The sequence below is a fragment of the Gallus gallus genome, chromosome 3, assembly GCF_016699485.2.
Source record: "Gallus gallus isolate bGalGal1 chromosome 3, bGalGal1.mat.broiler.GRCg7b, whole genome shotgun sequence".
Taxonomy (NCBI): domain Eukaryota; kingdom Metazoa; phylum Chordata; class Aves; order Galliformes; family Phasianidae; genus Gallus; species Gallus gallus.
The window spans coordinates 64,314,549-64,338,540 of NC_052534.1; the positions used below are offsets into that span (position 1 = coordinate 64,314,549).

General features: G+C 34.5%; 1 protein-coding gene across 7 annotated transcripts in view; it reads left to right on the forward strand.

Annotated features, from left to right (window-relative positions):
* The window catches only part of HS3ST5 (heparan sulfate-glucosamine 3-sulfotransferase 5), a 197,352-nt gene that overhangs the window by 45,559 nt on the left and 127,801 nt on the right, over positions 1-23,992 (forward strand). For 2 of the 7 annotated variants that reach the window (XM_004940294.5, XM_015284582.4), the window contains exon 2: positions 8,827-8,914. The exons of the other annotated variants lie outside the window; for them this stretch is intronic. The gene's annotated coding sequence lies outside the window, so the exon portion shown is untranslated. The remainder of the gene's footprint in view (positions 1-8,826; positions 8,915-23,992) is intronic. 7 annotated transcript variants of the gene reach the window in all.

Here is a 23,992-nt window from a genome sequence, read left to right on the forward strand (position 1 = left end):
TACTCATAGGAATAATTCTCGCCAGACAACTCTACTGTGAGGTTTTCAGGGAACAGCATGATAGCATATAGGAGGTGATTTTATGTACAAATGTCCTAGCAGACCCATAAGGCTGAAATTAGCAGATTCCCTTCAATTCTGAGGTTGCAGTTTCATTTGAAGTGAAAAATGGAGGTCAGGCTCCATACACACTGGTTGTTCAAAAAAAAAAAAAAAAAAAAAAACAGTTCAGAAGGTTGATTTAACTCTTGTAGTTGTCTGTTACTAAGCTTAATGAATGACACTAAGGATAATATTAACAACTGTGTCCTGAAATCTGCTTTGACTGTCCAGCCTCTCTTACAGTTAAGGTGCTATCCCAGGCTAGGCCTACTGCCTTCCAGTGAGGCATTGCTAAATTTGCACTAAGATGCAGAGAAGTATTTCTATTCCACAGCATTAATTTGGGGGGAAGAATAAAAGAAAATGGGGAGCAGGAGTCCTTTCTCTTAATATTTTTATTGATTACAAACCTCTTACCAGAAAGTCCTTTTACTTTACCAATTTATAATACATTTGGTCTTTCTTTAGAGTTTGACTTACAGGATGCCCACAGAAAACTTGAATACAAAAGCATCATGCTTTTGCGCTGTCAGCATATTGTTGGAGTTCAAAGCTCTACACAACTTATTTGGCTCCCTGCATAATGCCCTGTTTGACAATGATACTGAGATGGTGTGTTCGAGTTACACAGAGTGTTCTGAGAGTTTGGTGAAGGACAGAATGGGAGTATCTGGAAGGCTGATAGTAATTGACCTTGCATGCAGCATCCAAAGGCATAAATAAATTGCAAGAGGTACACAGAAAATGAAATAAAGAGAAGAACTGAGGAGACTTAAAATAGAAAGTGCAGCAGAAAGTCAAAAACTTAGGATCTTTTGTGTTGAATATAATCATGCTGCATTCCTTTCATTTGAAGCTAATTTTTACAGGGATCAAAGACAAGTTATTTTATCCTAGCCTTACCTTCTATTATTGCTTTTTGTCTCTAGTATTCTTATCTTTTTCTTCTTTATTTTCCACCTTTCTACTTTTCAGTTATTGGGGATATTTTTGAAGCTGTGTACATCATGATACTTTCGTGTTTGCCTGTCATACTTGGTAGCCTCTGTACTATTTTAGATTTCCAAGTACTGCTTTGGGTAAACAAATCTTTACAGAGAAAGCAAGGGTTTTATCTGTAAAAGTTCAGAGTGTGAAAGAAAGAAATGATTGTCTGCCAAGGGTCATGTGTTAAATTTACAGGAGAAAATATTTACAGACGTAATGACTTTACAAATAGTAGGCTTAGTAGTGAATATATTTTCTGTTGTATCATCAAATCACTAATAATTACACGGGATTTGCAATAGAGAAGAGAGGTAACACTGACCATGTTATTTAATTCCTCTTAGGCACACAGGCAAGTATTCTGCTTAGGAGTACAGGGTACAGATAATAAAAGAAGGTTACATATACAGTCAATACAAGTTAAAATTTTACTAAATATTCAAAAGAATATTTGTCTAAATGCACATGTCAAGCATCCATAATTTTTTTTTCTCACACCAAGAATGCTGAAACTACTGGTAGAAGCTGGCAAAAGCTTTCTGGAAAAACAACATGTAAATAATAACTCCAATGCCTTCTGCATGTCCAGCTTGAAATATCTCGCTAAGTCCCAATTTTTGTCAAGTCCTAAGCATAGACCTGCAGGAATCAATTGTATCAATTAGTGCAAAAAAGTTCAAGTACATAAATTCCTTGAGTTTGAAAATCTGAATATGGACAAAATTCTCAGTCTAAAATTACTGATTTTATTATCATGTAAAAGAGAATACGTTTTCTGCTTTGTTGGACTATGTAACCCAAGTGTTTCATGAAGTTCTAACTTGTGGTCAAAAGCTGAAATTTAGTCCAGGACTTTAACACCCTTGAAAAGTAGACATTTCTACAAGGTTAAGTGTATTATAATATTCAGTAACTTTCTACAGAGGATTACCACTATCATTAATGCTGACACTTTTTTCTTGCACATCTACATCTACATGGGCATACAGCCCATGCTCCAACAGGACATCAAATGCATGTACAACACATTTAAATATACTTGCTTTATGAATTTATTTATTGATGTAATTGCCTTATTTTTATAATGATGTTTATTAATTTAGAGTGAAATCCTTCTATGTATGCATTGCAAGTGTCCTTTTGGAATCCCAGAAGAAGCTGTTGCACATTTCATTATTTAAAACTGCTCTATTTCTTGAAGCTCCCTACTGTCCTTTGTGAATTAATGCCCTGTCTATTGCAGTCATTTCTTTTTCCTGAAGAAAAGAGGTCCCTGTGCTCTTTCTGATCTGGGAATGAGAAATCTCTAGTAGGAAAATCAAAAAGCTCAATTAAAATCAAGGTTCTCTGCTTTGATGTGTTGTAGACTAACTTACTATTTGCTTTGGAAAGTAAAGTGTGATGGTGCTCATTCTTTTTCACTGAGAAAGGAAACATGAAATTCCTGTTAAGACACAAGCCAAGAAATTAGGTTGAAACACTTGGTAGAATTCAGCCTACAAAAGCTGGAGGAGCGGGAAAGCTATGTTTCCTTTATCAATGTTAAACAAAGAACAGGAATCCAAAAACAGCCACATTCAATCAAGACCAACCCTTCAATTTAGGGAGAGAGAACAAGATGATATTGTCTTCTCTTCTGTCATCCAGAAACTTTCCTGAAAGCTTCCTGAGTCTTAGAGTCACTCCTGTCCATTGCTCATTCTCCCAATGAGCCCTGTTTTTTGTGTTGATATTCCTTCCAAGCACTCTTTGCAGCTCAGATGTGACTTTTGCAGCTCTGGCTCATGATAGTAGAGAACTAATTTATTTATTTTTCATTTCCAGTTGCTTAAGCTCTGTCTTTGTTTTATATGCAGTAGTTAAAGGCTTAAATTTTCCTGAATCCAAAATGAGCAGTGGGCAGCGTCTGAAAGCATTCTAAATATGAAAAGAAAATTGAATTCAACATTTAACAGCATCAATTAATTTTTTTCATTCAGTGCCTTTGTTGTTTATTTTAATATCAATATTTTATTAGGCATTGAGGAAAAAAACTGTAGTTCTAAGTAAAATGCAAATTCATTTTTGTTGCTTTAAGTAAAAATGCAAATTCCTTCTACCCACTTATCTGTTCAAAAAGAGAACACAGCAATAAGTAAGAAAAAAATTCTTTCTACCACCTGCATTTCCTTTTCTAGCCATGGCTGCACGAGGAAGTTGAATAGATATAAAAAGATGAATTAAATTGACCTTTCTAAACAGGTGAAAATCTGTCTGTGGACACCATTTTCATTTTAATAGTATATTTTATAGGTCATCTGGGACCAGATTTATGAATGAGATCAGCCTTGCACTGACACAAAGCTGTGGACATATGAACACAGGCACAGAGGTCAAGACATAAACCAAATCACAGTAACTTAATGCAAAGAAAAAAATTCATATTATCCCTCATTTGGAATGATGTGGATGCCTGCCACTTCAAAAAGCTGGTTCATGATTCTAAGGAGTTTTGAACATCTTTAGAATGAGAATATCATCTCTTGTCAAACAAAATATATTCACATGCTTGAAGATGGAATGCTTTGTTTGTTGTGCAGCTACTGAGGCAATTTTAGTTTAACTTAAAATCATAGACTCATAGAATGGCCTGGATTGAAAAGGACCACAATGGTCATCTAGTTTCAACCACCCTGCTATGTGCAGAGCTGCTGACCACTAGACCAGGTTGCCCAGAGCCACGTCCAGCCTGGCATTGAATGCCTCCAGGGATGGAGTATCCACAACCTCCTTGGGCAGCCTGTTCCAGTGCATCACCACCCTCTGTGTGGAAAATCTTCCTCCTAATATCTAACCTAAATCTCCCTTGTCATAGTTTAAAACATGAACACACAAGCCTAGGCTTAAATTGCATAGAACACTGTTAAATTGTATTGGTACTTGCAACATGAAACTTGCATTACACCAACATACTATACTCTTAGAAAATACTTGGATATACTCTTTTTTTAATGTCTATGCAAGTGTCTATCACAGTATAAGTATCAGCTTTGATGTATTAACAAGTGACCAGGTAATAATATGTTACAAGACATCAGTGATTCCATGATAACTGTACGTTGTTCATGCTTCATTTCTTCATGACAAATGTGAAGTATTTGATTCAGGTTATCCCTCAGTAAGGAGGGTAAGCTTCTTGGCATGTGCAGAGGATGCTACAGAGTAAGATTATATGTAAGAGCATCAAACAGCTGATTAACAGAACTACATTTTTGTGTTAAAGATTTATGCTATATTGAGAACCAATATAAGTGAAATAGTGCAATCCTATCCAGCTGGCAGGATACTTAGATCAGTGCATTAGTACACAGTGAAAACTGTACTACTGCAATCTATGATTTTAAACACTCACCTGGTGTAAGTAAACATATATTAGATCGATCCTGTATGGAAAGGGGATAAGTTACACCAGTTTTAGGAGAAATTTACAATAGAAGTTTTACCAGTGAGCTATATTAGCCAGAAGCCTGACGATGCATGCTCTGATTGACACAACTATTGCAGTAAAAGCACCTAAAAGTGTATGAAGAAGCAACTAAGCCAACAATATCAAGGTTCTAACAGCAGCAGTTTGCACTCAAAGATGTTATGTTTCTGGTCAGTCTAGATTTAATACCCTTAAGTGAAACACTATGAAGACAGAAATGCTAGTTCAAAACCCACGAGAAAAATATTTTGATATAATTTTTTATTCTGTAAAAAGAGCTGGCTTAAGCTTTACCTGCAAAGAAAGCTATTTCATTCAAACAATCTATTACTGTACTACAAAGGAGTGGCTGGTATATCAGTGCAGCCTTTTTATCACCAAGCCTGTTAAGTGCAACCAGGATCTCAAGATAACTTGTCGTAGAAGGAGCAAAGGTGTTCTGGAGTAAAGTATATTGTCTGGAGTGCAGTTTCTCTAATATAAGTTGTCTTCTCAAGAGGAGTATTTTGATTGTATTTCAGTACAATGTAGTTCTATAGTAGTTCTGAGCTTAAATTTTTTTTTTTTTACTGCTTAAGTGGTCTTACTAGGGCTTAAACAAACTACATACTTAAAATGAAATTAGAAGTTGAAGTACTAATTGCAGCAGTTATGTAAAATTATATTTGAAAAGTCTCTGTAGATCAAATACTTTCTCTTTGCAAATTGTGACTGAATTTTATTATAGTCACACTACATTGCTCTATTCTGTTCTTGGTGGTCTACCCATCTGTGTAACATACGCTATTTGTAACCTGATATTTAATGGAATAAGATCTTATCTTGATGAGACCTGAGAAAGGACTTGGAGCTTCTGATCTCTGGTGTATTTTCTTTTCTGGAGGTCATACTTATGTTCATCATTTAAGAAATCCAAATTTCTGTCAAAACTCTTTACAAGGCAGATTTTGTGCATTTATATGTCTGTGTACATAGATGAGGAAGATTCAGAGACAATCATAAAATGAGGACTTTTTAGTATATTTTTTGCAAGGAGTAAATTCTTTTAATTGCTGTAGAGCATGTTCAAAACGATCTTATCAGATACACATTTAATTTAGTTTTGGCAAGAACTTTCACTTCTGTATATTTCTTCTTCATTTCTACCCAAGATTTATCACCTACAGTTTTCATGCATACTTCTTCTCAGGACTCCTGACCTTCTCTTATTTTTCCTGGACTAAAAGTGTCAGAGTAAGCTAACAAAACTATTACCACAAGTGGCTTTTACTCAGTTTTTCTGGAAGATGAGCTATCTTCTCTCAGTTCTCAAAGTTACTCAATTCTAAATAGAAACATCTTCTCACTTCAGTAGAATAGACAGCCAGGGCCTTGTATTTATTCTGTGTCTTTAAAAATTGTCACTAATACAATTTCCTGATCTTCAAATTTCTAATTTATAACTGAAATGTATTAATAATTGACTGTATAATACTGAGTTACTTGGAAAACCTGCATTCCTTTAAATGCACTGGCATTTATGTAAGTGATGCTTACATTTAAATAACCTGCATAACATCAGAAGTTCAGCTAGGGGATTTTTTGGAAACAAGTACTACACAATTGTAGTCATCATCTTCTTTCAGTGCAGGTGCTTTAAAATACTGTGCTTGTCAACTACTTCTTCTTGAATCTTTGGTCAATTATAATGGATTACTGTATTTCACATGATGCTGATGAGATTACATTGAGGGAAAATTTAATATTTTGAAAAACATGAACTATTTATTCTTTGGTATTCTTAAGTACTATTCACAGAGTTTTCAATTTTTTTTTTAAAGAAACATTCACTTGACTTTTGTGTTGAGCAAGTAGTATTTTCTCCATGAAGAAAGTGTGGAGAATGTGGGAAAAATGAGTGCATTGTCAACAATGGATACAGTATTCAACAGATTTAGTCACTGTTATGATTAAAATATTGTTGTGGAAGGTCTTAGTTTTGTTGTTTTTTGTTTGTTTTTATTTTGCTCTTGATGCTTTTGTTTGTTTGTGGTGTTCTTACAGTAAATACATATTGGGTAATGAATCTCAAAATCTCACCCAGTGGGAATTTGCATGCTAAACTGGAACAATCTTGCTAAAAGAGGAGCATTAATGTGTAGACCAGAAACTTTAATTATGTTTATTCTGCTGACATACTGGTAGTGGCTTCAGGGCTCTAGTTTTAAAACAAATAAATAAAAATATTATTATGTGCCTAATCATTTCAAACTTAACAATAATTACAATAATATTAATAGCTTAAGTACCTTCCCAGAGATTCATTATAGCATCATTTATGGTTTTCCTCTCTGAAGTTACTTGTTAACTGAACCATGTGTTTGTACACAACATGTTTGTTTTACTAATCCCATACCAGTATTTTACCTTACACAGCATGAAATGGAACTTTTCCTTTGTGAAAAGTTGGCCAATGTATGTTTGAGATGATTTGACATTTTTTTTTTCTTGAGGTCTTAGAAATAGTTAGTATGCTATTTACAGTATATTATGGACCAGGAAACAAATGGTATAAAGAACACTTTTCTATGATCAGTCTTCTTCACGTACCTATTCCTACACTGCTCATGGAATCAGGAAGGAATGTTTACCCAACAGAAGTCAGTACACATTTTCATGTGAATATTAGATTTCTCTGCACTGAGGTATGAGTCCTGTTTCAGGATTAGCCAGGAATATCATACTTTTTTCCACTTATTCCCAGCTATTTCTAGGATTCGAAGTAACTGTGATATCTTAGGTTGCTCTTCCCATAACAGGTTAGTCACCTACAGATCAAAACAATTTAATCTAGTCAAAACATTAGATTATATACAAATGGATGGCACTTAATGAGCTGTGATATTCCAGAGGTCAGACATGTTGATCAAATGCTCTTTCTGGCTTTAAATTATTTGAAAGCAATGACACATGAGGAAGCAGTGGTGGTAAAGTAAGTTAAACATACTTTCCATAGAACAACGCAGAATTTTCATGCTCTTTTCAGAATCCTTCTATTCAAGAAGAAAATAAAGGATTCTTAAAAACTTATGTGAGAATTAAATGATATAACTTTTTAATTCAAGATCCACAGAATTTGAATGCAGCGTATTTTATGTGAACATGATTACAGGTGAAATATAACACTTAATCTCCTCAGAACGTGTTAAACAGTTCAGAAAGCTCAATGGTATATATTTCACTCAGCTATTTTTGTTCAACCAAATGCTGAATATGGTTTTTGGTCATACAAGTCAATTTTGCACTAATGGCAGTGTGGAGCAACTAATGCCCTTTAATTATAGGGCACTGTGACATTAATCTTGTGAAAAGCCAAGATGCCACTAATAGCAAGAATTTTGGCAGGCTACATTAACTAGGAAAAAAAATCTGAATGCACTGTCTATAATATCAGCCTTTGGAGTCCTTTTAAGCCAACATCTCCCATTTATGACTGAAAGTAAATGTGTGATAATATCATGGCAATCCAACCTGTTCAAAACAATGACAGTTTTTTTTTGAATTGCAAAACAGAAGATACTGCGTAGAGACTGGAGGACTAGAGAACTAGAAGTTTAGCAAATCTTACATGCATGTTACAGTCATTTCTAGGGCATGTTTAATTGAAAGAAAATGCTTTTTCTGGTTTATAGAGATACATAACTATTTAGAGATGCAAAATGTTTGAATAACAGAAACAAAAAAAATTTCAGAGGCAGCAGGTAGTTTTTAACCTACTTCCCTACTCTACTGCAAAGTTCTTATTGTTCAGTCAATTGAAGTGGGGCCCAGGGGAACAAACTGAATAGTTAACAGGTGGAAGACAGTGCTTCCTCATAAGAAATATTTCTCAACTGTATGAAGAACAAAAATTAATCAGCAGATGAGCTCAAGGACGTCCTCATGTTTGAGCCTCAGCAAGCCTGCATTGTTTCTTTCTGCAATGGGGACCTCTCATTATGCCGAACATTGTCGCTGCTATTCTGCAAAGGCCAGAGAACATTTATTTGGTCATCAGTTCATTTATCAATAATAGCCAATTTTTTTTCATGCTGATGCTGTTAATAACCAGGAAAGTTCAGTTTGGGTATTCAAGTGATTTGGTGTTTGTATATGACTCTAATATCTATCCCTCCTGACACTCTCTTAAGAATTCAAAGAAGTCTGAAGTGACCAATCTGTTCCATTTGCAGAATAAGTCATATTTTGAAATTAAAAGAATACTTCATGTGACCAAAGATTTTTGTTTCTAGGGAAAGTTAAGCTGGAAAAGGATTAGCCTTTCAAACAAAGCAGTATTCTGTGCCTCATAAACTCCTTCATGTCCGCACCATCATTGATGTAAGTATACAAAAATGTTTAAGTTCAAAAATGTTTTAGATTCTTTCGGTTTTAAGATGAACTAAGTGTAACTTTATGGCTTTAGTATCCCTTTGCTGAAAGGAATGTTCATGGAGATACAGGACCAATAAGATGGTGCTCTAGAGCACACTTTTGCTAATTCAAATGAAATTCCACAAAATATTTCTTTAATTTGAAAACATAGAAGTAACCAGATACTGGAAATATTTCAGTACACTTTACTGACTGTTAGTAAACAAGGCTATAGCACCCCAATTTCCAAGCTCAGATAACCTATGCTTATTGACAGGCTTACATCTAATCTAGTCTTCAAAACTTTCAGTGAAGAAGAATTTGTAGCCCCCTAAGCTGTCTGTTCTGCCACCTGTCTACCCTTTTCACAAATCTAAACTGATGTCTGAATTATGTCCGTAGTTTCTTCATGCTCCTATTCTGTCAGTAGCACATCACATGTAAGATGTGTTCCTACTCCCCACAAGTGGCCATGCATTTCTGACTTCCTTTGAGACATGATGGTTACTTACACAAGTTCAGCAGTCTTTTGCCTTGACTATAAATCAGACTGGTGAATGTTTTTTCAATTAAAGGCAAGACTTTCCCCAGCCCTCCCTCAGGACTTTATTTCACAAGTCCAGTTGAGTGCACAGCCACATAGAGCTGAATCAGCATAACTGAGGGGAGTGAAATCTCCAGGGAAGTCTTGAAACTAGTAGCTAAAAACAGGGAAAGTGAACAGGACTTGGTCTATTATAAATGGCGTGGTTAACATTAAACCACAGTATGCAGGACCTTCATCACAATTCAGGCTGCCACTTGCTTCTCAGTTCCCAGTGGGTTCCTAATCAGAAGCTAAATTACAGACCTTTCAAACAGAAAGTATTCAGGAAGTCATAATATGGGTGCAGACAGGTGATGGAGCTGAATCATTGTAACTGCATAGCTATTATTAAGGTGGTGGTTCCCAAACCCTCTGTCTGTTCTGCTGTTCCTCTTTCCTGCCTCATTGTCAGCTGCTCCCTTTCTTACTCCCTCTCCTGTACAAACTCTGGTGCACCTCCAGCAGTCTCATTCAGCTCAGTAATCTGGCAGAAAATCACTTGCAGTTCTTGCAGGACTAATGAGCTGCACTAATTCAGCAAACCATCAGAGGAGCAGAAGCCAGTGAGTCAGCAGCAGGATTTGAAAGCTATCCTCTAGCTGCATGCAGCTGCCCTATCAGCTTGAACATCCTTATACCATCAGCAATGCCAAGATTTGATTGATTCCCTGTAATAAGTAAGCCTGTGTCAATGGTGCTGGTCTAACTGTAGGGTCTTTACCAACAAAACGTGAAGAACTGCAAAGCTATGGCTGCTGGCGTTGTTATACATTTCATTCTCATTTTTCTGACTAGACCCATAGACTTCAAGTAACTCAGCATAGCTAGTAAGTACTCACATAGGGGAAAAAAAGTAGAATAGAGAAAGGGTCATAAAATTAATCAATAAAATGTTAGATTTAAGGAAAATGAAGTGTGAAGTTCTGATAAAAAAAAAAAAGAATGAAAGAGGAAATGTAAAACATGAACAGCGCTGTTCAAAGGAAAATATTGAGCAAAACCATTCTCCTTTCTCTCTCTGAAGAAAAGAGTTTGAGCTCAAGATTCTCCTTAGAACACAGGTCAGTGTCACCTGATTATTCACTTTAGATCTAGGTAGGTGTCCTCATTCTCTTAGACCAATTCACCTGTGAGGAAAGTACAAGCCATTGGGGGAAGAACAGGCACCAAGAAGTTATCACCCAGTGCATCCTGCCATAAGAATGCCTTCACAAGGAACTCTGATGCTGGAACTTTTATGCAGTCTACTGAATTGTAAATAGAAATAATACCATAGAGACCAGTTGAAATCCTCCTCTCTCAGCTCCCTCCTTCTTTTCTTCAATTTTTATCTTTTTTTTTTTTTTTAAGGTGTATTTGTAAAAATCTATTTCTATATTCCTGAACATCTAGAGGCTTAATCCTTGTCGTAGTACTTAAATTAATTAATTCTTGTCAATGTGCAGCAAATGTAAATATCAGAAGATGAGTAACTTCCTATCAGGTATGGCCTTGCATGATTGATTAATGAAGTGATATTTTTTCTTATTGTTTGGCTTCAACAGCTAAAGGTTATGATCATTATTTATATAGCTGATGCTTTGCATTTGTCCCTAAGTCTGTTTTGCTTGGGCAAAGTAGATTGTACATATGAAAAGTAATGCTTAGCTATTGCCACTGATTTACTATTTCTCACCTTTGAAGTTTTTGCTAAAATTAGGTTGTATGTTAAGCTAGCAGTAATTACCAGAGTTGCTGCCTTCTCCAAGACTGATCATTCCATCAAGAAGATTTGGAAATATCTAGCTTGTTGAAATCTTGAGGCTGCCAGTGCTTTTGCTGAGTTGACAGAAAACTGATACTGTTTTTCTATTGCAATATTACGTTGTGTAGTAATAAAATAAAAAGGGAAAATAAACAAGCAGTTTCAAGTCCAGATACAAATTCTCATACTATAGTTTCTAATGGACCAATAAATAAATAAATAAATTCTGTAGTGTATGAGTAATTCATTTAGTATCCATCAGTTTATAGCTTTCTGAATCAAAGTTCAGTCCTGTTTAGGATTGTCACAGAACTGACTGAATTTAAAGGTTGAATTTTATCATTAAAATGGCCTGCCTATAGAGCAATTAATTGTTTCACTGGTTTAATTACATTTAAATGACCTATTTATGAGGGTTCCTACTACAAATAACTTTGTTTTCATTAATAATGGCTACATATATTTTCAAGATTTACTGTTTGTTACAAGTGCATATCACTTGTTGCTTCCTCAAGTGTTTTTGAAGAGAGATTCTTCTTTCACAGTTGCAGGGTATCAGAAGGAATTCCTTCTTCCTAGTTTTCGCTACAGGGCTGCTGAAAAAAAAGTACGGAAGTAAACTGCAATCATTCTGATTACTTAGGAAAGTGAATTCCTACTAAAACTACAAACATAGAGCACTGGCACATCAAATTAAAATCTAGCATAGTATTTTGGGTAATACATACTATATGAACATATGTTCATTTTTAAAATATTGAACTGATATGCAGCATTTGATAAGCAGGTTTCCTGAAGGCTGTCAACCAGTATATAAAAGGTTGGTTAAAACACTTTTTTTACTTTGCTGTCTACTCTGATTAGATTCTTCTGAAATAATGCATGTCCAGTTTTATGTAAAGTTCAAGTCAAAAAAGTGTAATTTTTAGAAAATATTTAGTCATTCACTCATCCTATAATGATGTTTTCATAATTATATCTGGAAAAAAATCCTTGAATACTCTCTTCTAAGTCTAATGAACTGATAATTATTCTGAGACTACAAATAGAACAATGGTTTAACATATTTGTCATTTTAAGCCTGCAGCATGATATACAGTGTTTATTGTTTTTTGGTACAGTGAACACTTTTAAAAGCTGATTCATGCAGTGTCTAATGCATCTGTCCAGACTGCTTTGTGAATACAAATTAATTTGAATCTGAAAATATAATAGCTACTACAGGGTAGGATTGGTATGTAGCTTATCATGTTGAGTTTGTGCCCATGTATGAAAAAGAGAAGAGAGGTTAAAGGGAATTGTCTTTCATACTTACCTGCTGGATTTTAGTAACAAATAAGAGAACTGAAAAGCTGCTCCACTGCAGAGCAACTTTGGTAATTTATGTGTTCATGAACACATTCAAGAACTCTGTCATTTATATTTTTAATGGAAGTTGATTCTTTTTCCTTCAAAGTAAAAGCCAAAATCAGTTCTGAATAGAAAAAAAAAATAAAAATAAGGAAAACAGAGGTAGATAAACTTTGAATATTGAAAATGGGCTGAAAGCTGGAGAAAATATCTGTAGTCCATGTTAACCTTAAGTTCCTTGTATTCAGTGTAACACAAGCACTAATTTCTGCTTAGAAAGGAATTAATTCTATATATCTCGATGAGGTCTCTGGCTATACTCCTATAGTATAGGGAAGTATAGGAAGTTCCCCTCCTACAGTTGAGGGAAGAATGCCTTTGTGAGGTTAAGAGTTTATCTTTAAGAAAGTCTTGCTCTGTTTCCTCTGTATTCAAATTGCACAGATCACCTTTTGAAATAATTATCCTTGCAGTGTGCATGAGGTCTGGGTGGCTTCAAGCACATGCCTAGGGTTGTCCCTCCCCAGCTGTAGTACTCTACACTTCTCCTTCTCCCTACTGAATTTCATGAGGTTCTTTCCAGCCCACTTGTCCAGTCTGTCAAGGTCCTTCTGGATGGCTGTACACTTCTGAATCAGCATCTCCCTATGTCCTCATGTCATTCATGAACGTATAGCAGGTGCACTCTACTCCATTGTCCAGACTGCTAATGAAAATGTTGCCTAAACCAAAGACTCACACTAACTTAAAATTTAATTCTCGGTTCTGGCTTCTAAAATTTTAGTTGGTAGAACTTCCTCACAGCTGACAATTTTGCAACTCTCCTTAAAAAAACAAGACTTTAGAATTTATCTATACCTTGTCAAATATGTCATCTTTAAGACGCCAATTGTAGCTACTATTTTGTTAGATTTGTGATAAAACACACAGAAGTCACCACAAATCTCTACCTTTTTTCCTGAGAATTCTCATCATAACTTACAGTGACTATACTGAACCTGTCAGATTTAAAATATATAAAAAAGTAGGTCACTCTGAAAGTAATGCCTCCTATTTATTTCCATGGAAACTACAATGGATACAAACAGCATAGTAACAGTAGAGTACAGCAAATTCTCTGCTACAAAACACTGTTTTTCAACACAGTCACCATCATTAGCTGTGCATTTTCACCAGTGATGAACCTGTGTGCTGCACTTGTAAGAATCAGCACGAGTAGAGGTGACCCAGTCACCACTGCTGAAACACACCATTCACCAAGTCATTATGCTCACATCCACAGTCTCATTTCCATATGTCAGTGGGTGCAATTTTTTCCACATGGAAAAATTCAGTGACGCACCCTTGCTTCTTCTGCACTTCTGTGTCAGACACCATTTTGTCAGACTTCCCCTCTGTTGCCATCTCTCACAAGGCAGCAAAATGTAATGGAATGTTGGTGGGAAGATTCAGTATATACTGCTATACTACTGACATCTGCCTCTGACCTTGTGGGCCAACACGATAAAATAGGAGAAATTATTTTCAGGACAACTTCATAGTACTTCAAAAACTCAATACTAAATCTAATAACACAGATTTATCTTTTTAATGATATAACTACTCAGTTGACTTTGGATCTTCTGATTAAATAAATTGTGATTATCTCAGAGTTCAGAAGATCGTGTGAGTGCCAATCAAATATAGTCAAATGTAAAGGCCACACAAATTTGATATAAAACTGCTGAAGTTTTTTTTTTGTCTAGATTTTAAAAGCATGAGAACATTTTAACTACAGAATGTACTAAAGTTAAATTGCAGACTGTTTTTCTATAGCTAAGTAATAACATTTTGATGATATTGTCTCAGAAATGAAATAATACAGTAGGGCAGAAAAACAGAATGTTTTCTGACAAAACCTAACTGATTGTAGCAATCTATAAGTGTAAGTGAAGGTCTTCTACACAGAGAAAGTCAAAAGTCTAGAGTTGTTGAAAAGCTCTGAAATACAATATGAAATCCAGCTATGTATATACATAGCTGATGTTCCACTTCCAGATAACTACTTGAAGACTGGATTCAGTGTGTCTCCTGAAGGAGGATGTGTGGTTGTGTGGAGGGTGTTACTAGGAGGAACTTACTTTGTGTGATTTGTGATGAAATTCCTTGAGAAGAGGGACAAGAATGGAAAAGAAGAGAAGAAAAATGTTATAAAGGGAGTGAAAAGAATTTTAAAATTAAAGGATTGAGAGGTCTAAGGATCAAAAACCCAAAGATAAATGGGAGCCACCTGCAAAAAAACTACACAAAGAAAGAAAGAAAATATTAATGAGGAAAAAGGTTCATACCAGGAACATGAGGGATGTTAATGGATCAGCCCACTGAGAAGATGAGATGCAACATTTTTATGCTTCTTAATTTTATGTAAAAAAATAATAATAATACAGAATAAAAAACAAAAGCTAGAAATCTTGCTACGAGAAAAAAATTATTTACCTGATATCTATCTGAATTTATATGACATAAATAAAACATTATGTGGTTATAGATTGTATCTGTAAACTAGTAGATTTTGTTATTTTCATATTTTTCAATTTGCCAGCCACAAACTACTTAAGAACCAGGTGACAAAAATTTGAAGTTTTTACCTCATAACTTTGAAAATTTGTAGAATACCTGTATAGAACTGGGAGCCAAGCAGGTTGGAGTATATCTATTTCTTACAAAAGGGAAAAGAAGGGAATCAAACAAACAAAACTAAACTGCTGCCATTTTGTGTTCAGATTCTAAATCTAAAAATAAATCTACTGATTTATAAATGACAGGCTGATAAAAGAAAGGAGGAATTCAGTACAGATTTATAAAGACTAGTCTAATTAGCTCATAATCTACAGAAAAAGTTATCTCTGTAAGAGGGAAATTGTAGTAAAGCTTGTGACATGATCTCCCATGATGGTATTAAAAATGAGACTTTTTTTTTTCTTATAAAGCCATTACAAATTTTTATGAAACATATCCAGTATTTCAATTTGATTTTTTTTTTGAAAATGCAAAATAAATACTTTACAAGCATATATTTTACAAGCATATTATTAAAAAAGGAGTTATTTCCAAATTTATAACTGAGATACAATGAAAACTGTATAGCTAGATTAAAATAATCTGTTCAGCATTCATGTGATTTCAGAAGTTATTCAATTCAAACTGAGGATTTTTATTTTTATTTTTTTACCACACATCTGTAGCTTTTCACAACTACGTAGCGGAATTTGATTGTCTTCCAGAGTACCCTGCATTGATTGCTTGGAAATCTCTATTCTTTATAATCTAGCTGTTCCCATCAATCAAGCTAGACAAGTTTTGTATTGGATTTATCGGAATTAAATTTTCTATTGTTTGTGTGTACTTCCTCAATGGGATATGCTGACATGTTTGATGACTGAAGTGAAAGAAGACAGAATAATAACTTGGTCACAGAAGAATATCTCTTGTATAAGCTGAAATATAACTCATGTTGGAATAATTCATTAGAGGTACATTTTCCTCTCTCCTCATCTACTTTTCTTTCTTTTCTCCCTTAAATTTAAGTCTGTGGTCCTTGGGGAAAAAGAAAGAAGAAAAAAAAAAACAACAAAACAAGCAATTAAAAAGCAAATAATAATAATGCATGCCTTTCTTATGTCTTTGTCACTTGGATACTCTTGGACAAACAGAATTCACTCTACCGCTACTAACTCATTAAACTCTTACTAAATACTGAGATGAATCACAGTACATGTGAAAGGCAAACTGTTCTACATTGTAAATACGTCAGTGGGAACAACAGGAAAAAAATGGGGAAGAAAAGCAAGATAAAACAGAAGAAAATGTTTTACTTCCTTGTTCATCTTGTTCACTCACTGCAAGATATTTAATTTGGTATACAAAAATGAGGCTTTAATTACATTACCTGTAGCCTAAAACAATGAGCATTTATTTTAATTTGTTAAAGGGTAAACTATATTTTGCTGTCTGCTTAGTCTGTTATGAAATTTTTGGTAATTATTGGCAAAGAATTCTGTTTACTTTCTTCCTTGAAGTTCATTTCCTCTAATGTGAATATACATAAAATAATGTTAATCTTTTGATCTGGTTTTCAAAATTTAGTGTACAGTCAAGACCTAGTCTATGGCTGAGATTTCAGTTTTCTAAGAAAAGAGAAAAACCAATAAATTTTTGACAGTTTAGTTTCTGTAAGATAGCAAAAAATTATACAAACCAAGGGTTATTTTGCAACTGTAAGTATTCCAGATTTATAGTAAGAAAAAGACCTGTGTATGTTTTACTTCATTTTGACTAAGAAGCAAATAAGTAGGTAGCATGAAGAAGTCCGTAATTCTGAATCAAATTACATATTTGCTTCAGTGAAGGAGAGTGGAGCCAGTGGAACATTGCAGAGGCTGTTTCTACATTCTTGGTTTCTACAAAGACTCTGAACTGCAATTGGTGATAGCAGCATTCACAATACAGAACAAAGATATGAAGCTGTCATAAGGTTTAAACCACACATTTGTAATAGAAAAAACATTGGAAGCCTCAGCATGATCATAATACAGCAGACACCATGAAGGTACAATATACTTGAATTATACAGAAGTGAAATACGCTGAAGTGAAGCTTAAAAAGTATTTTCTCTGAAAGACAAGGGAAGAGTAGAGGCCTCATATCCTACAACAATTTAACAAATAAATATTATAATTCTGTGAATTGTTTGATTCAGGTGCTCTACATGGGAGCAAAAATGTTACTATGAATTTAGTAGACAAGTAGAAGTAGGCCTTTATCCAGCAGAATTATAGAAAAATATTTGCAACTTCCAGCACATGGATAAGACCTTAGAAGCAACTGATTTGTTCATCAAATTCCACAAACCACTGTATTGCTAGTGCAATCCATTTGAGACTAGTTATCATATTTCTCTCTTTCTTAAATATTCTTACTGTTCTTACTGTTACAGTTCTTTCTTTACCCTGGTGTATTGAGAGTTGAGATCGTAAGAGGAAAGAATTTTTTTCTTAAGAAAGTCATTGTTATAGTTATCTGGAAGTATTGCATGAACTATTTATCTTGGAAAATATGGGCTTTATGCCTGGAATGTCTGATACTCTTTTGATTTTTTTTTCTTCTTTTTTCTTAATCATTGAAGAAATGGAAATCGAATGTATTTTCAAGTCTTCCATTTTTGGTAAGTTGCATAGTTGTTACAATTTCCTTAGAAAACAAGACACTTGTCCTCTATAAAGCACAGAACATCTTTTACCCTCTTGATATTTAGACAAAATGCAATGAGATTATTCAACTACATTAGGAGAAAAGTAACCTCCCAAGTTTTCTGCATTAAATAATCAGGAGTTTCCAGCTAAATCTGACTGTTACATTCTATGTAAATTCTGAGAAATCCTACATTCCAAACACATTATTTTCTAGTGTGTTTGTTTTCTAGATAGATGGAATTTGTATGTGCTGGAACATCTGTTGGAAGTACAAAAATTTCACAGCTCTGAATGCCTCCAAGACAGAGAAAACTGCGTATGACAAGAACCCTAACTTAGGGGATCAGACAACAAATTAAGTGAAGTAATACTTGTGTTGGCCTATTTCTCAGTTTGTAATAGGAGAAAGAACGATTTTATTTCACTTAAAACCACACTTAAAGTAGCTTGGAAAAAGATAAAGAGAGCAGTTTTGTATTTTTGGATTTGAGCTAGCCTCTGATTAGAGCATATATATTAAAAATTCCAAAGCTACAAAAGTACATTATAAAATATATTAAAAAAAAGAAAAACAAATCAAGACCTTCATCCTCCGCTGAGGAATCTAGTTGCCCACACATTTTACAAAGGGTCAAAAATTCCAAATGTTGTTAAGTCTAGAATACCACAGATATTATGTTCAATCTAGTATCATTCTCATCAGCTCCTTTCTTCATAACTCACTCTTCTGATGGGTTGAAGAGAACACTGTGCATGTAGTGTTAATGAACAACAACATTAATGATTGGAAGTTAAAGAGCAGACCACCACCATATGATTTGGCCAAAACTCAGTACATCTCAAAATGATCATAGGAAGCCATGCCCTACTCTAGAGATAACACATTATGATTACATCTGGGACAATGTTCAATATTGTTTCAGAGTCAGGAAACTACACAGACTGAATCAAATTTGTGTGTACGTTCCCTGGGGTCAATGACAAATGCTTGTTTCCATCAATAACAGTCTGCTTCTGCAAAAAAAAAAAAAAAAAAAAAAAAAAGTTTGAACTCCTGTGATTCCATTCAGGCAAGAGAGTTGGATTGATGACTGGGTTTAAAGATTGTAAACCAGGTGTCTTTGTGTCAGCTAAACAGAATGGATAATGCCAGTGCTTAACTGCTATGCTTACATAAATCAGAGGTCACATAGTGGGGGAAAAAAAAAAAAAAGAAAAATTTACCAGGTAGGTTGGTCTATTCAAAATTATCTACATAACATAGAAACATCGTTTGGAGATAAGAAAGTTTCTAAGATTGTGTTGCTTTATGGAAGAAATTGCAGTATCTGAATTCTGTATGATTTTCTACAAAGTGATCGTATGTAAGAAGCTGCTAAGTCATCACTTCAGGTAAAAACTAAGATATTAAAAATTTCCACTGGTGGTGACAATGGAATTCACTGATATTTCTTGTTTCTTTTTTGGGGAGTGAAACAGTGGCAATTTCCAGAAATGCAGTTATATTCTTCCAATTCTCAAGAACTAGCTTCAGTTTTATTAACTCATAGAAATATAAAAAGTAGCTTCTAGGAGTCAAAGTGCTTTCCTTTCCATACTTTTCCCTGTCCTTTGAATACCTGCCTGCTGAGAGCTGTCAGAAGGGGTCCGTGACTCTATAGCAACAGTGACCTTTCTTCACAGAGAACCAAAAGTGAATGTAGTAACACTCTGTTCTCCAAGAAAACAATTCTGTAGATATAATTCAGTGGGCTTGGGTATGTTTAATAAAAGAAAGCATAAAATACATTTCTTAAATATTCTATTTCTTATTACAAATAATTCTTTGCAAAGTTTGGGGTTTGTCTTCTTGGCTTTTGTTGTTGTCGTTGTCGTTGTTGTATCTAAATAGTATCTTCTAAAGGGGTATTACAAAGCCCATTGAACTTGGATGACTTTGGATATTCAGAATAAGAAGTTCAATGAACGTTCAGTTAGGTTATGAAAATCACACTGCTGATGTTACTAGAGAAATGTTACTATGATTTAGCTTTTGTTTATTTGTTCTTTAAATAGAAATTCTTAAGGAAATCTGAGATCCCTTGAGGAAAGTACTTTCTGAGATTCAAGACTCAAAAAACAATCATCTTAAAAATGCTGTTCAAGAATTTGCTCTTTATTCAAAGCTGTCTCTAAAACCTGAATCACACTAAAGAAATTACATTTAATTTATGTTCAGCATAAATTTGGAATTCTGTGAAACAGTTCCAAAGAATACACAAAAGGCAACAGAGAAAAATGTTGGTTGTTGACAGTACTACTCTGCAAAGAGCTTCATGTTGAAGAGTGTTGAAGAGTGTGTAGACTTCACTAATACACAGGATAGATAATTGATGAAGTTGCACAAGACAAGATTCTGAAGATATTCTCTACAAAAAAACAAAACCAAACAAACAAACAAAAAAAAACTGAACAAACAAAAAAAAAAACCCAACATTTTATTCCTCTAAATGTCTACATGCTCATAAAAACAAATATTTTCAAGTTGCTTAATCAGTACTTTTGACTAAATGCACCTCCTGAGCAGAAATGTAGTTTTTAAAATTTTGTATCTGTGTCAAAATAATACTTTCCCCATGATATTCAGGAAACTGTACTCATAACTTTCTTCAGCTTCCAAATGGTTGCATGCATACATGGTTTCACACAGGCTATATTTTGTCTGCTTTGTCTCAAGATGATTGAGGTTCAGATAACTGAACCAATGATCCTGTCTGAAAGTTCTTATCCAAAGAAAATATTTTTATCTCGTCATACAAAGGTGGAAGAATTCACTGTTACTTAGCTGCTATGTGAACACTTAAGAGAAATAAAAAATCTAAAAAACTGTACCCATTTTGAATCGGCGTAACCTTATGAAGACGTGTACAAATATGGTGTAATCTGCAAATCCAAACTTTTTCTTTCAGGTATTGATATCAGCTGCCATCCAAGTTCCAAAGTTTGTGCCTTTTATAGAGAATACGTTCTCTTTTTCTGTCTTACTGAGAAATTTCATACCCCAAAAGATGGATAAAAAAACATGTTGTTGTAGAATTAATAATCGGTATATTTTAAAGTTTAGCCTTCTCATCTGTTAAGACATAGCTACATCTTAAAGGCCTTTGAACACAAATCTTTTCTTCTACTTACCTTAGAAGGTTACCAAAAGAAGGCAAGGAAGGTCTTAGGGATATCTTCAACTGTCAGATGAGAGAATACAGAGAAGACTGCCTCTTCTCAAAGTTTAAAACAAGAGGATGCAATCTGTAATGAGTGGTATTCCAGTTATGTATTGGGAAAAACATTTTTTACTCTCTCAAAGTAAAGGTGTTCCATCATCACACAAGATTCCCAGGGAGGCTATGAAATATCTCTTTGGAGATATTCAAAATTTGATTGTATATGACCCTCAGTAACTAGATCTAAATTCAAAGAAAGATCAATCTGTAAAGGTGGCCATACTTTGGACAGGGAGTTGAACCAGATAACTTCCATGGTTCCTTTCAGTCATGAGGTATTCTGTAATTCTGTGATATAAAGTTACATCCTTCTCAGTTGAATATCATTTATAATCTAACACTACCAGAAGCCCCAAATACCTCTTCTATGTACAAAATATCTCTGTTTCCTACCACAATATCTCACAGCAATCAAAAGTTCTGCATCTTTTCACAAAAAATCCCCCAAATGATTTCTTTACTACCTACACATTTATTAAAATACATATTAAAAAATTGAAATTCTCAGGTGTCTTCTCTTGTCTGTGAAAATGCCTACAAACTATATTTAGTTTCCCAGTAAGATCCCAGATTTAAGACAAGTCAGCTATCCAGGCTACCTTTGACCTAATTATCTGCTTTGATGTCCTGAGTGCATCTTTTTCTAAAGTACATTTGGTGGGATATGGATTTGTTATCTCCACATACAAAGCAGGGGAAAATCAATGTGAACAAAACTTATTGACCTCCTAATAGCTGATAATAAAAAAAAGTCAAAGTACTGACTGTATGTTCATAATTACTGTCCAAAATGTGGTCAGTGCATAGTGGAAGAGCAGTAGTGGAGGACTGAAAGTTGTTTGTGAATTTTTAAGGCAAATCATCTACTACTATGTACTATGAAAACATCCTTGAAGAGCTATGAAAATTCACAATAGCTACAAACCTGTCCTATCTAAGTCTTAACCTTCTGTATTTTAGTCAAATTTTGAATCAAAGAATTTAACAGTATTCTTTGGAGATTAATCAAAGCTCACCAAGGTCAATGAAAATGTTCCCAGAAAAGGCAAGGGGCTTTTGATCGGAACTATTACATTTAAGTTATTTGCATTACAGTTCTTACCTCAATTCTGTTGAAATGACAGTGTATTTGGAAAAAAAAAAAAAACAACAATATTTAGGAGCTCTGGGGTATGCATAAGAATGATTTTAATAGATAATGATGAAATAAATTAATCTCAAGATAGATTTAAATGAAGTTTTAATTGACACATTTTTGGACAGTATTGTTATCAGCAAATTAATGTATATGTACCTGAGAGGCAGTTCAGCATCTTTAACTGTCTGACAGAGGCAAAAAATAAAGTTATGTCAGAGAAGCCATCATGTTCCAGATATGGATAATGGAAGAAATTCAATATTAAAAGCCTGTATTTTTCTTGTTCTGTTAAAGGGAGCTGTCCTAAAAACCTTTCTATCTCATTTATTTCTTTTTTTAACATATGAATGAAATTTAGTGAAGGCAAAATGGAATAGAGGGAATATTTCAGTTTTTTTATTTTTTCAATATCAGTCACCCTTCTGATCATAATATTTTTAAATGTTAAGTGATAAAACTACCATATGAAAGCTGGATATGATACCACAAAGAAGCTTTCTCAGGCAGAGCTTTATTTTTCACTATATTCTAAGCATTTGACATTAATTTCACACAAAATTGTTGAGTCATGAATGAAATAGAATTGACATTTGTGCACAGCTGGTACTCTCATGTATAACTACTAAGAAAATGATAGACACACAACAACATAAAAGGAAAATGGACAGTTATTTAGAAAATATTTTTTTCTGCATCATTATTTATATTATTAGAAAAAAAAGTATAAATTAAGGCACATTTTTAAATTTCCAAAAACAGCTTTTGAACTCCCTTTACTGTTAGAAGAACCCTCACATGGGAGCACCAACAGCCTAGATATTGGAATGCTTTTAAAGTTGTTTGTTGTTTTCTTTTTTTTTCCCCTAAAATATGACCTCTTTAAATATAATGAAAAAGAACATCTGAAGCTTTTTAATTTCAGTGGAGCTATCTCAAGGACTAACGTTTGCAGCATTGAGGTGATAGTTTATTAGCCTCTGATGCAGGATTGTGAAAGAAGTCTCTTGGCTGTTAGACCTTTTGTTGCTGGTAAAACTTCTCTATGGTAGATAACAGATATTGTAGAATCACAGAATTGTTTGAGTTAGAAGGGACTCTTAAAGGTCACCTACTCCAACTCTGCTGAATTGAACAGGGGCACCTATGGCTAGATTAGGTTGTTCAGAGCCCCATCCATCCTGATGTTGAATATCCCCAAAGATGGAGCTTCCATCACCTCTCAGGATAACCTATTCCAGTGCCTCATCACCCTTATTGTAAAAAAAAAAAAAAGAAAAAAAAAAAAGAAAAAAAAAAAAAGACTTCTTCATTATATCCAATCTAAACTTCCCTTCATTTAGTTTGAAACTATTTCCCCTTTTCTATCACAACAGACCCTACTAAAGAGTCTGTCCCCTCCTTTCTTACAGACCCCTCTCTAGATATTGAAAGGTCACTATCAAGTCTCCCTGGAGCCTTCTCTTCTCCAGGCTGAACAGCCCCAGCTCTTTCAGCCTGTCCTCGTAGCAGAGGTGTTCCATCCCTTGGATCATTTTTGTGGCCCTCCTCTGGATGCACTCCAACAGATCTATGTCTCTTCTGTACTGAGGACTCCACATCTGGATGCAGTACTCCAGGTGAGGCCTCACCAGCATAGACTAGAGAGGCAGGATCACCTCCCTCAACCTGTGGGCCATGCTTCTCTTCATGAAGCGCAGGATACGGTTGGCTTTCTGGGCTGTGAGGGCACATTGCTA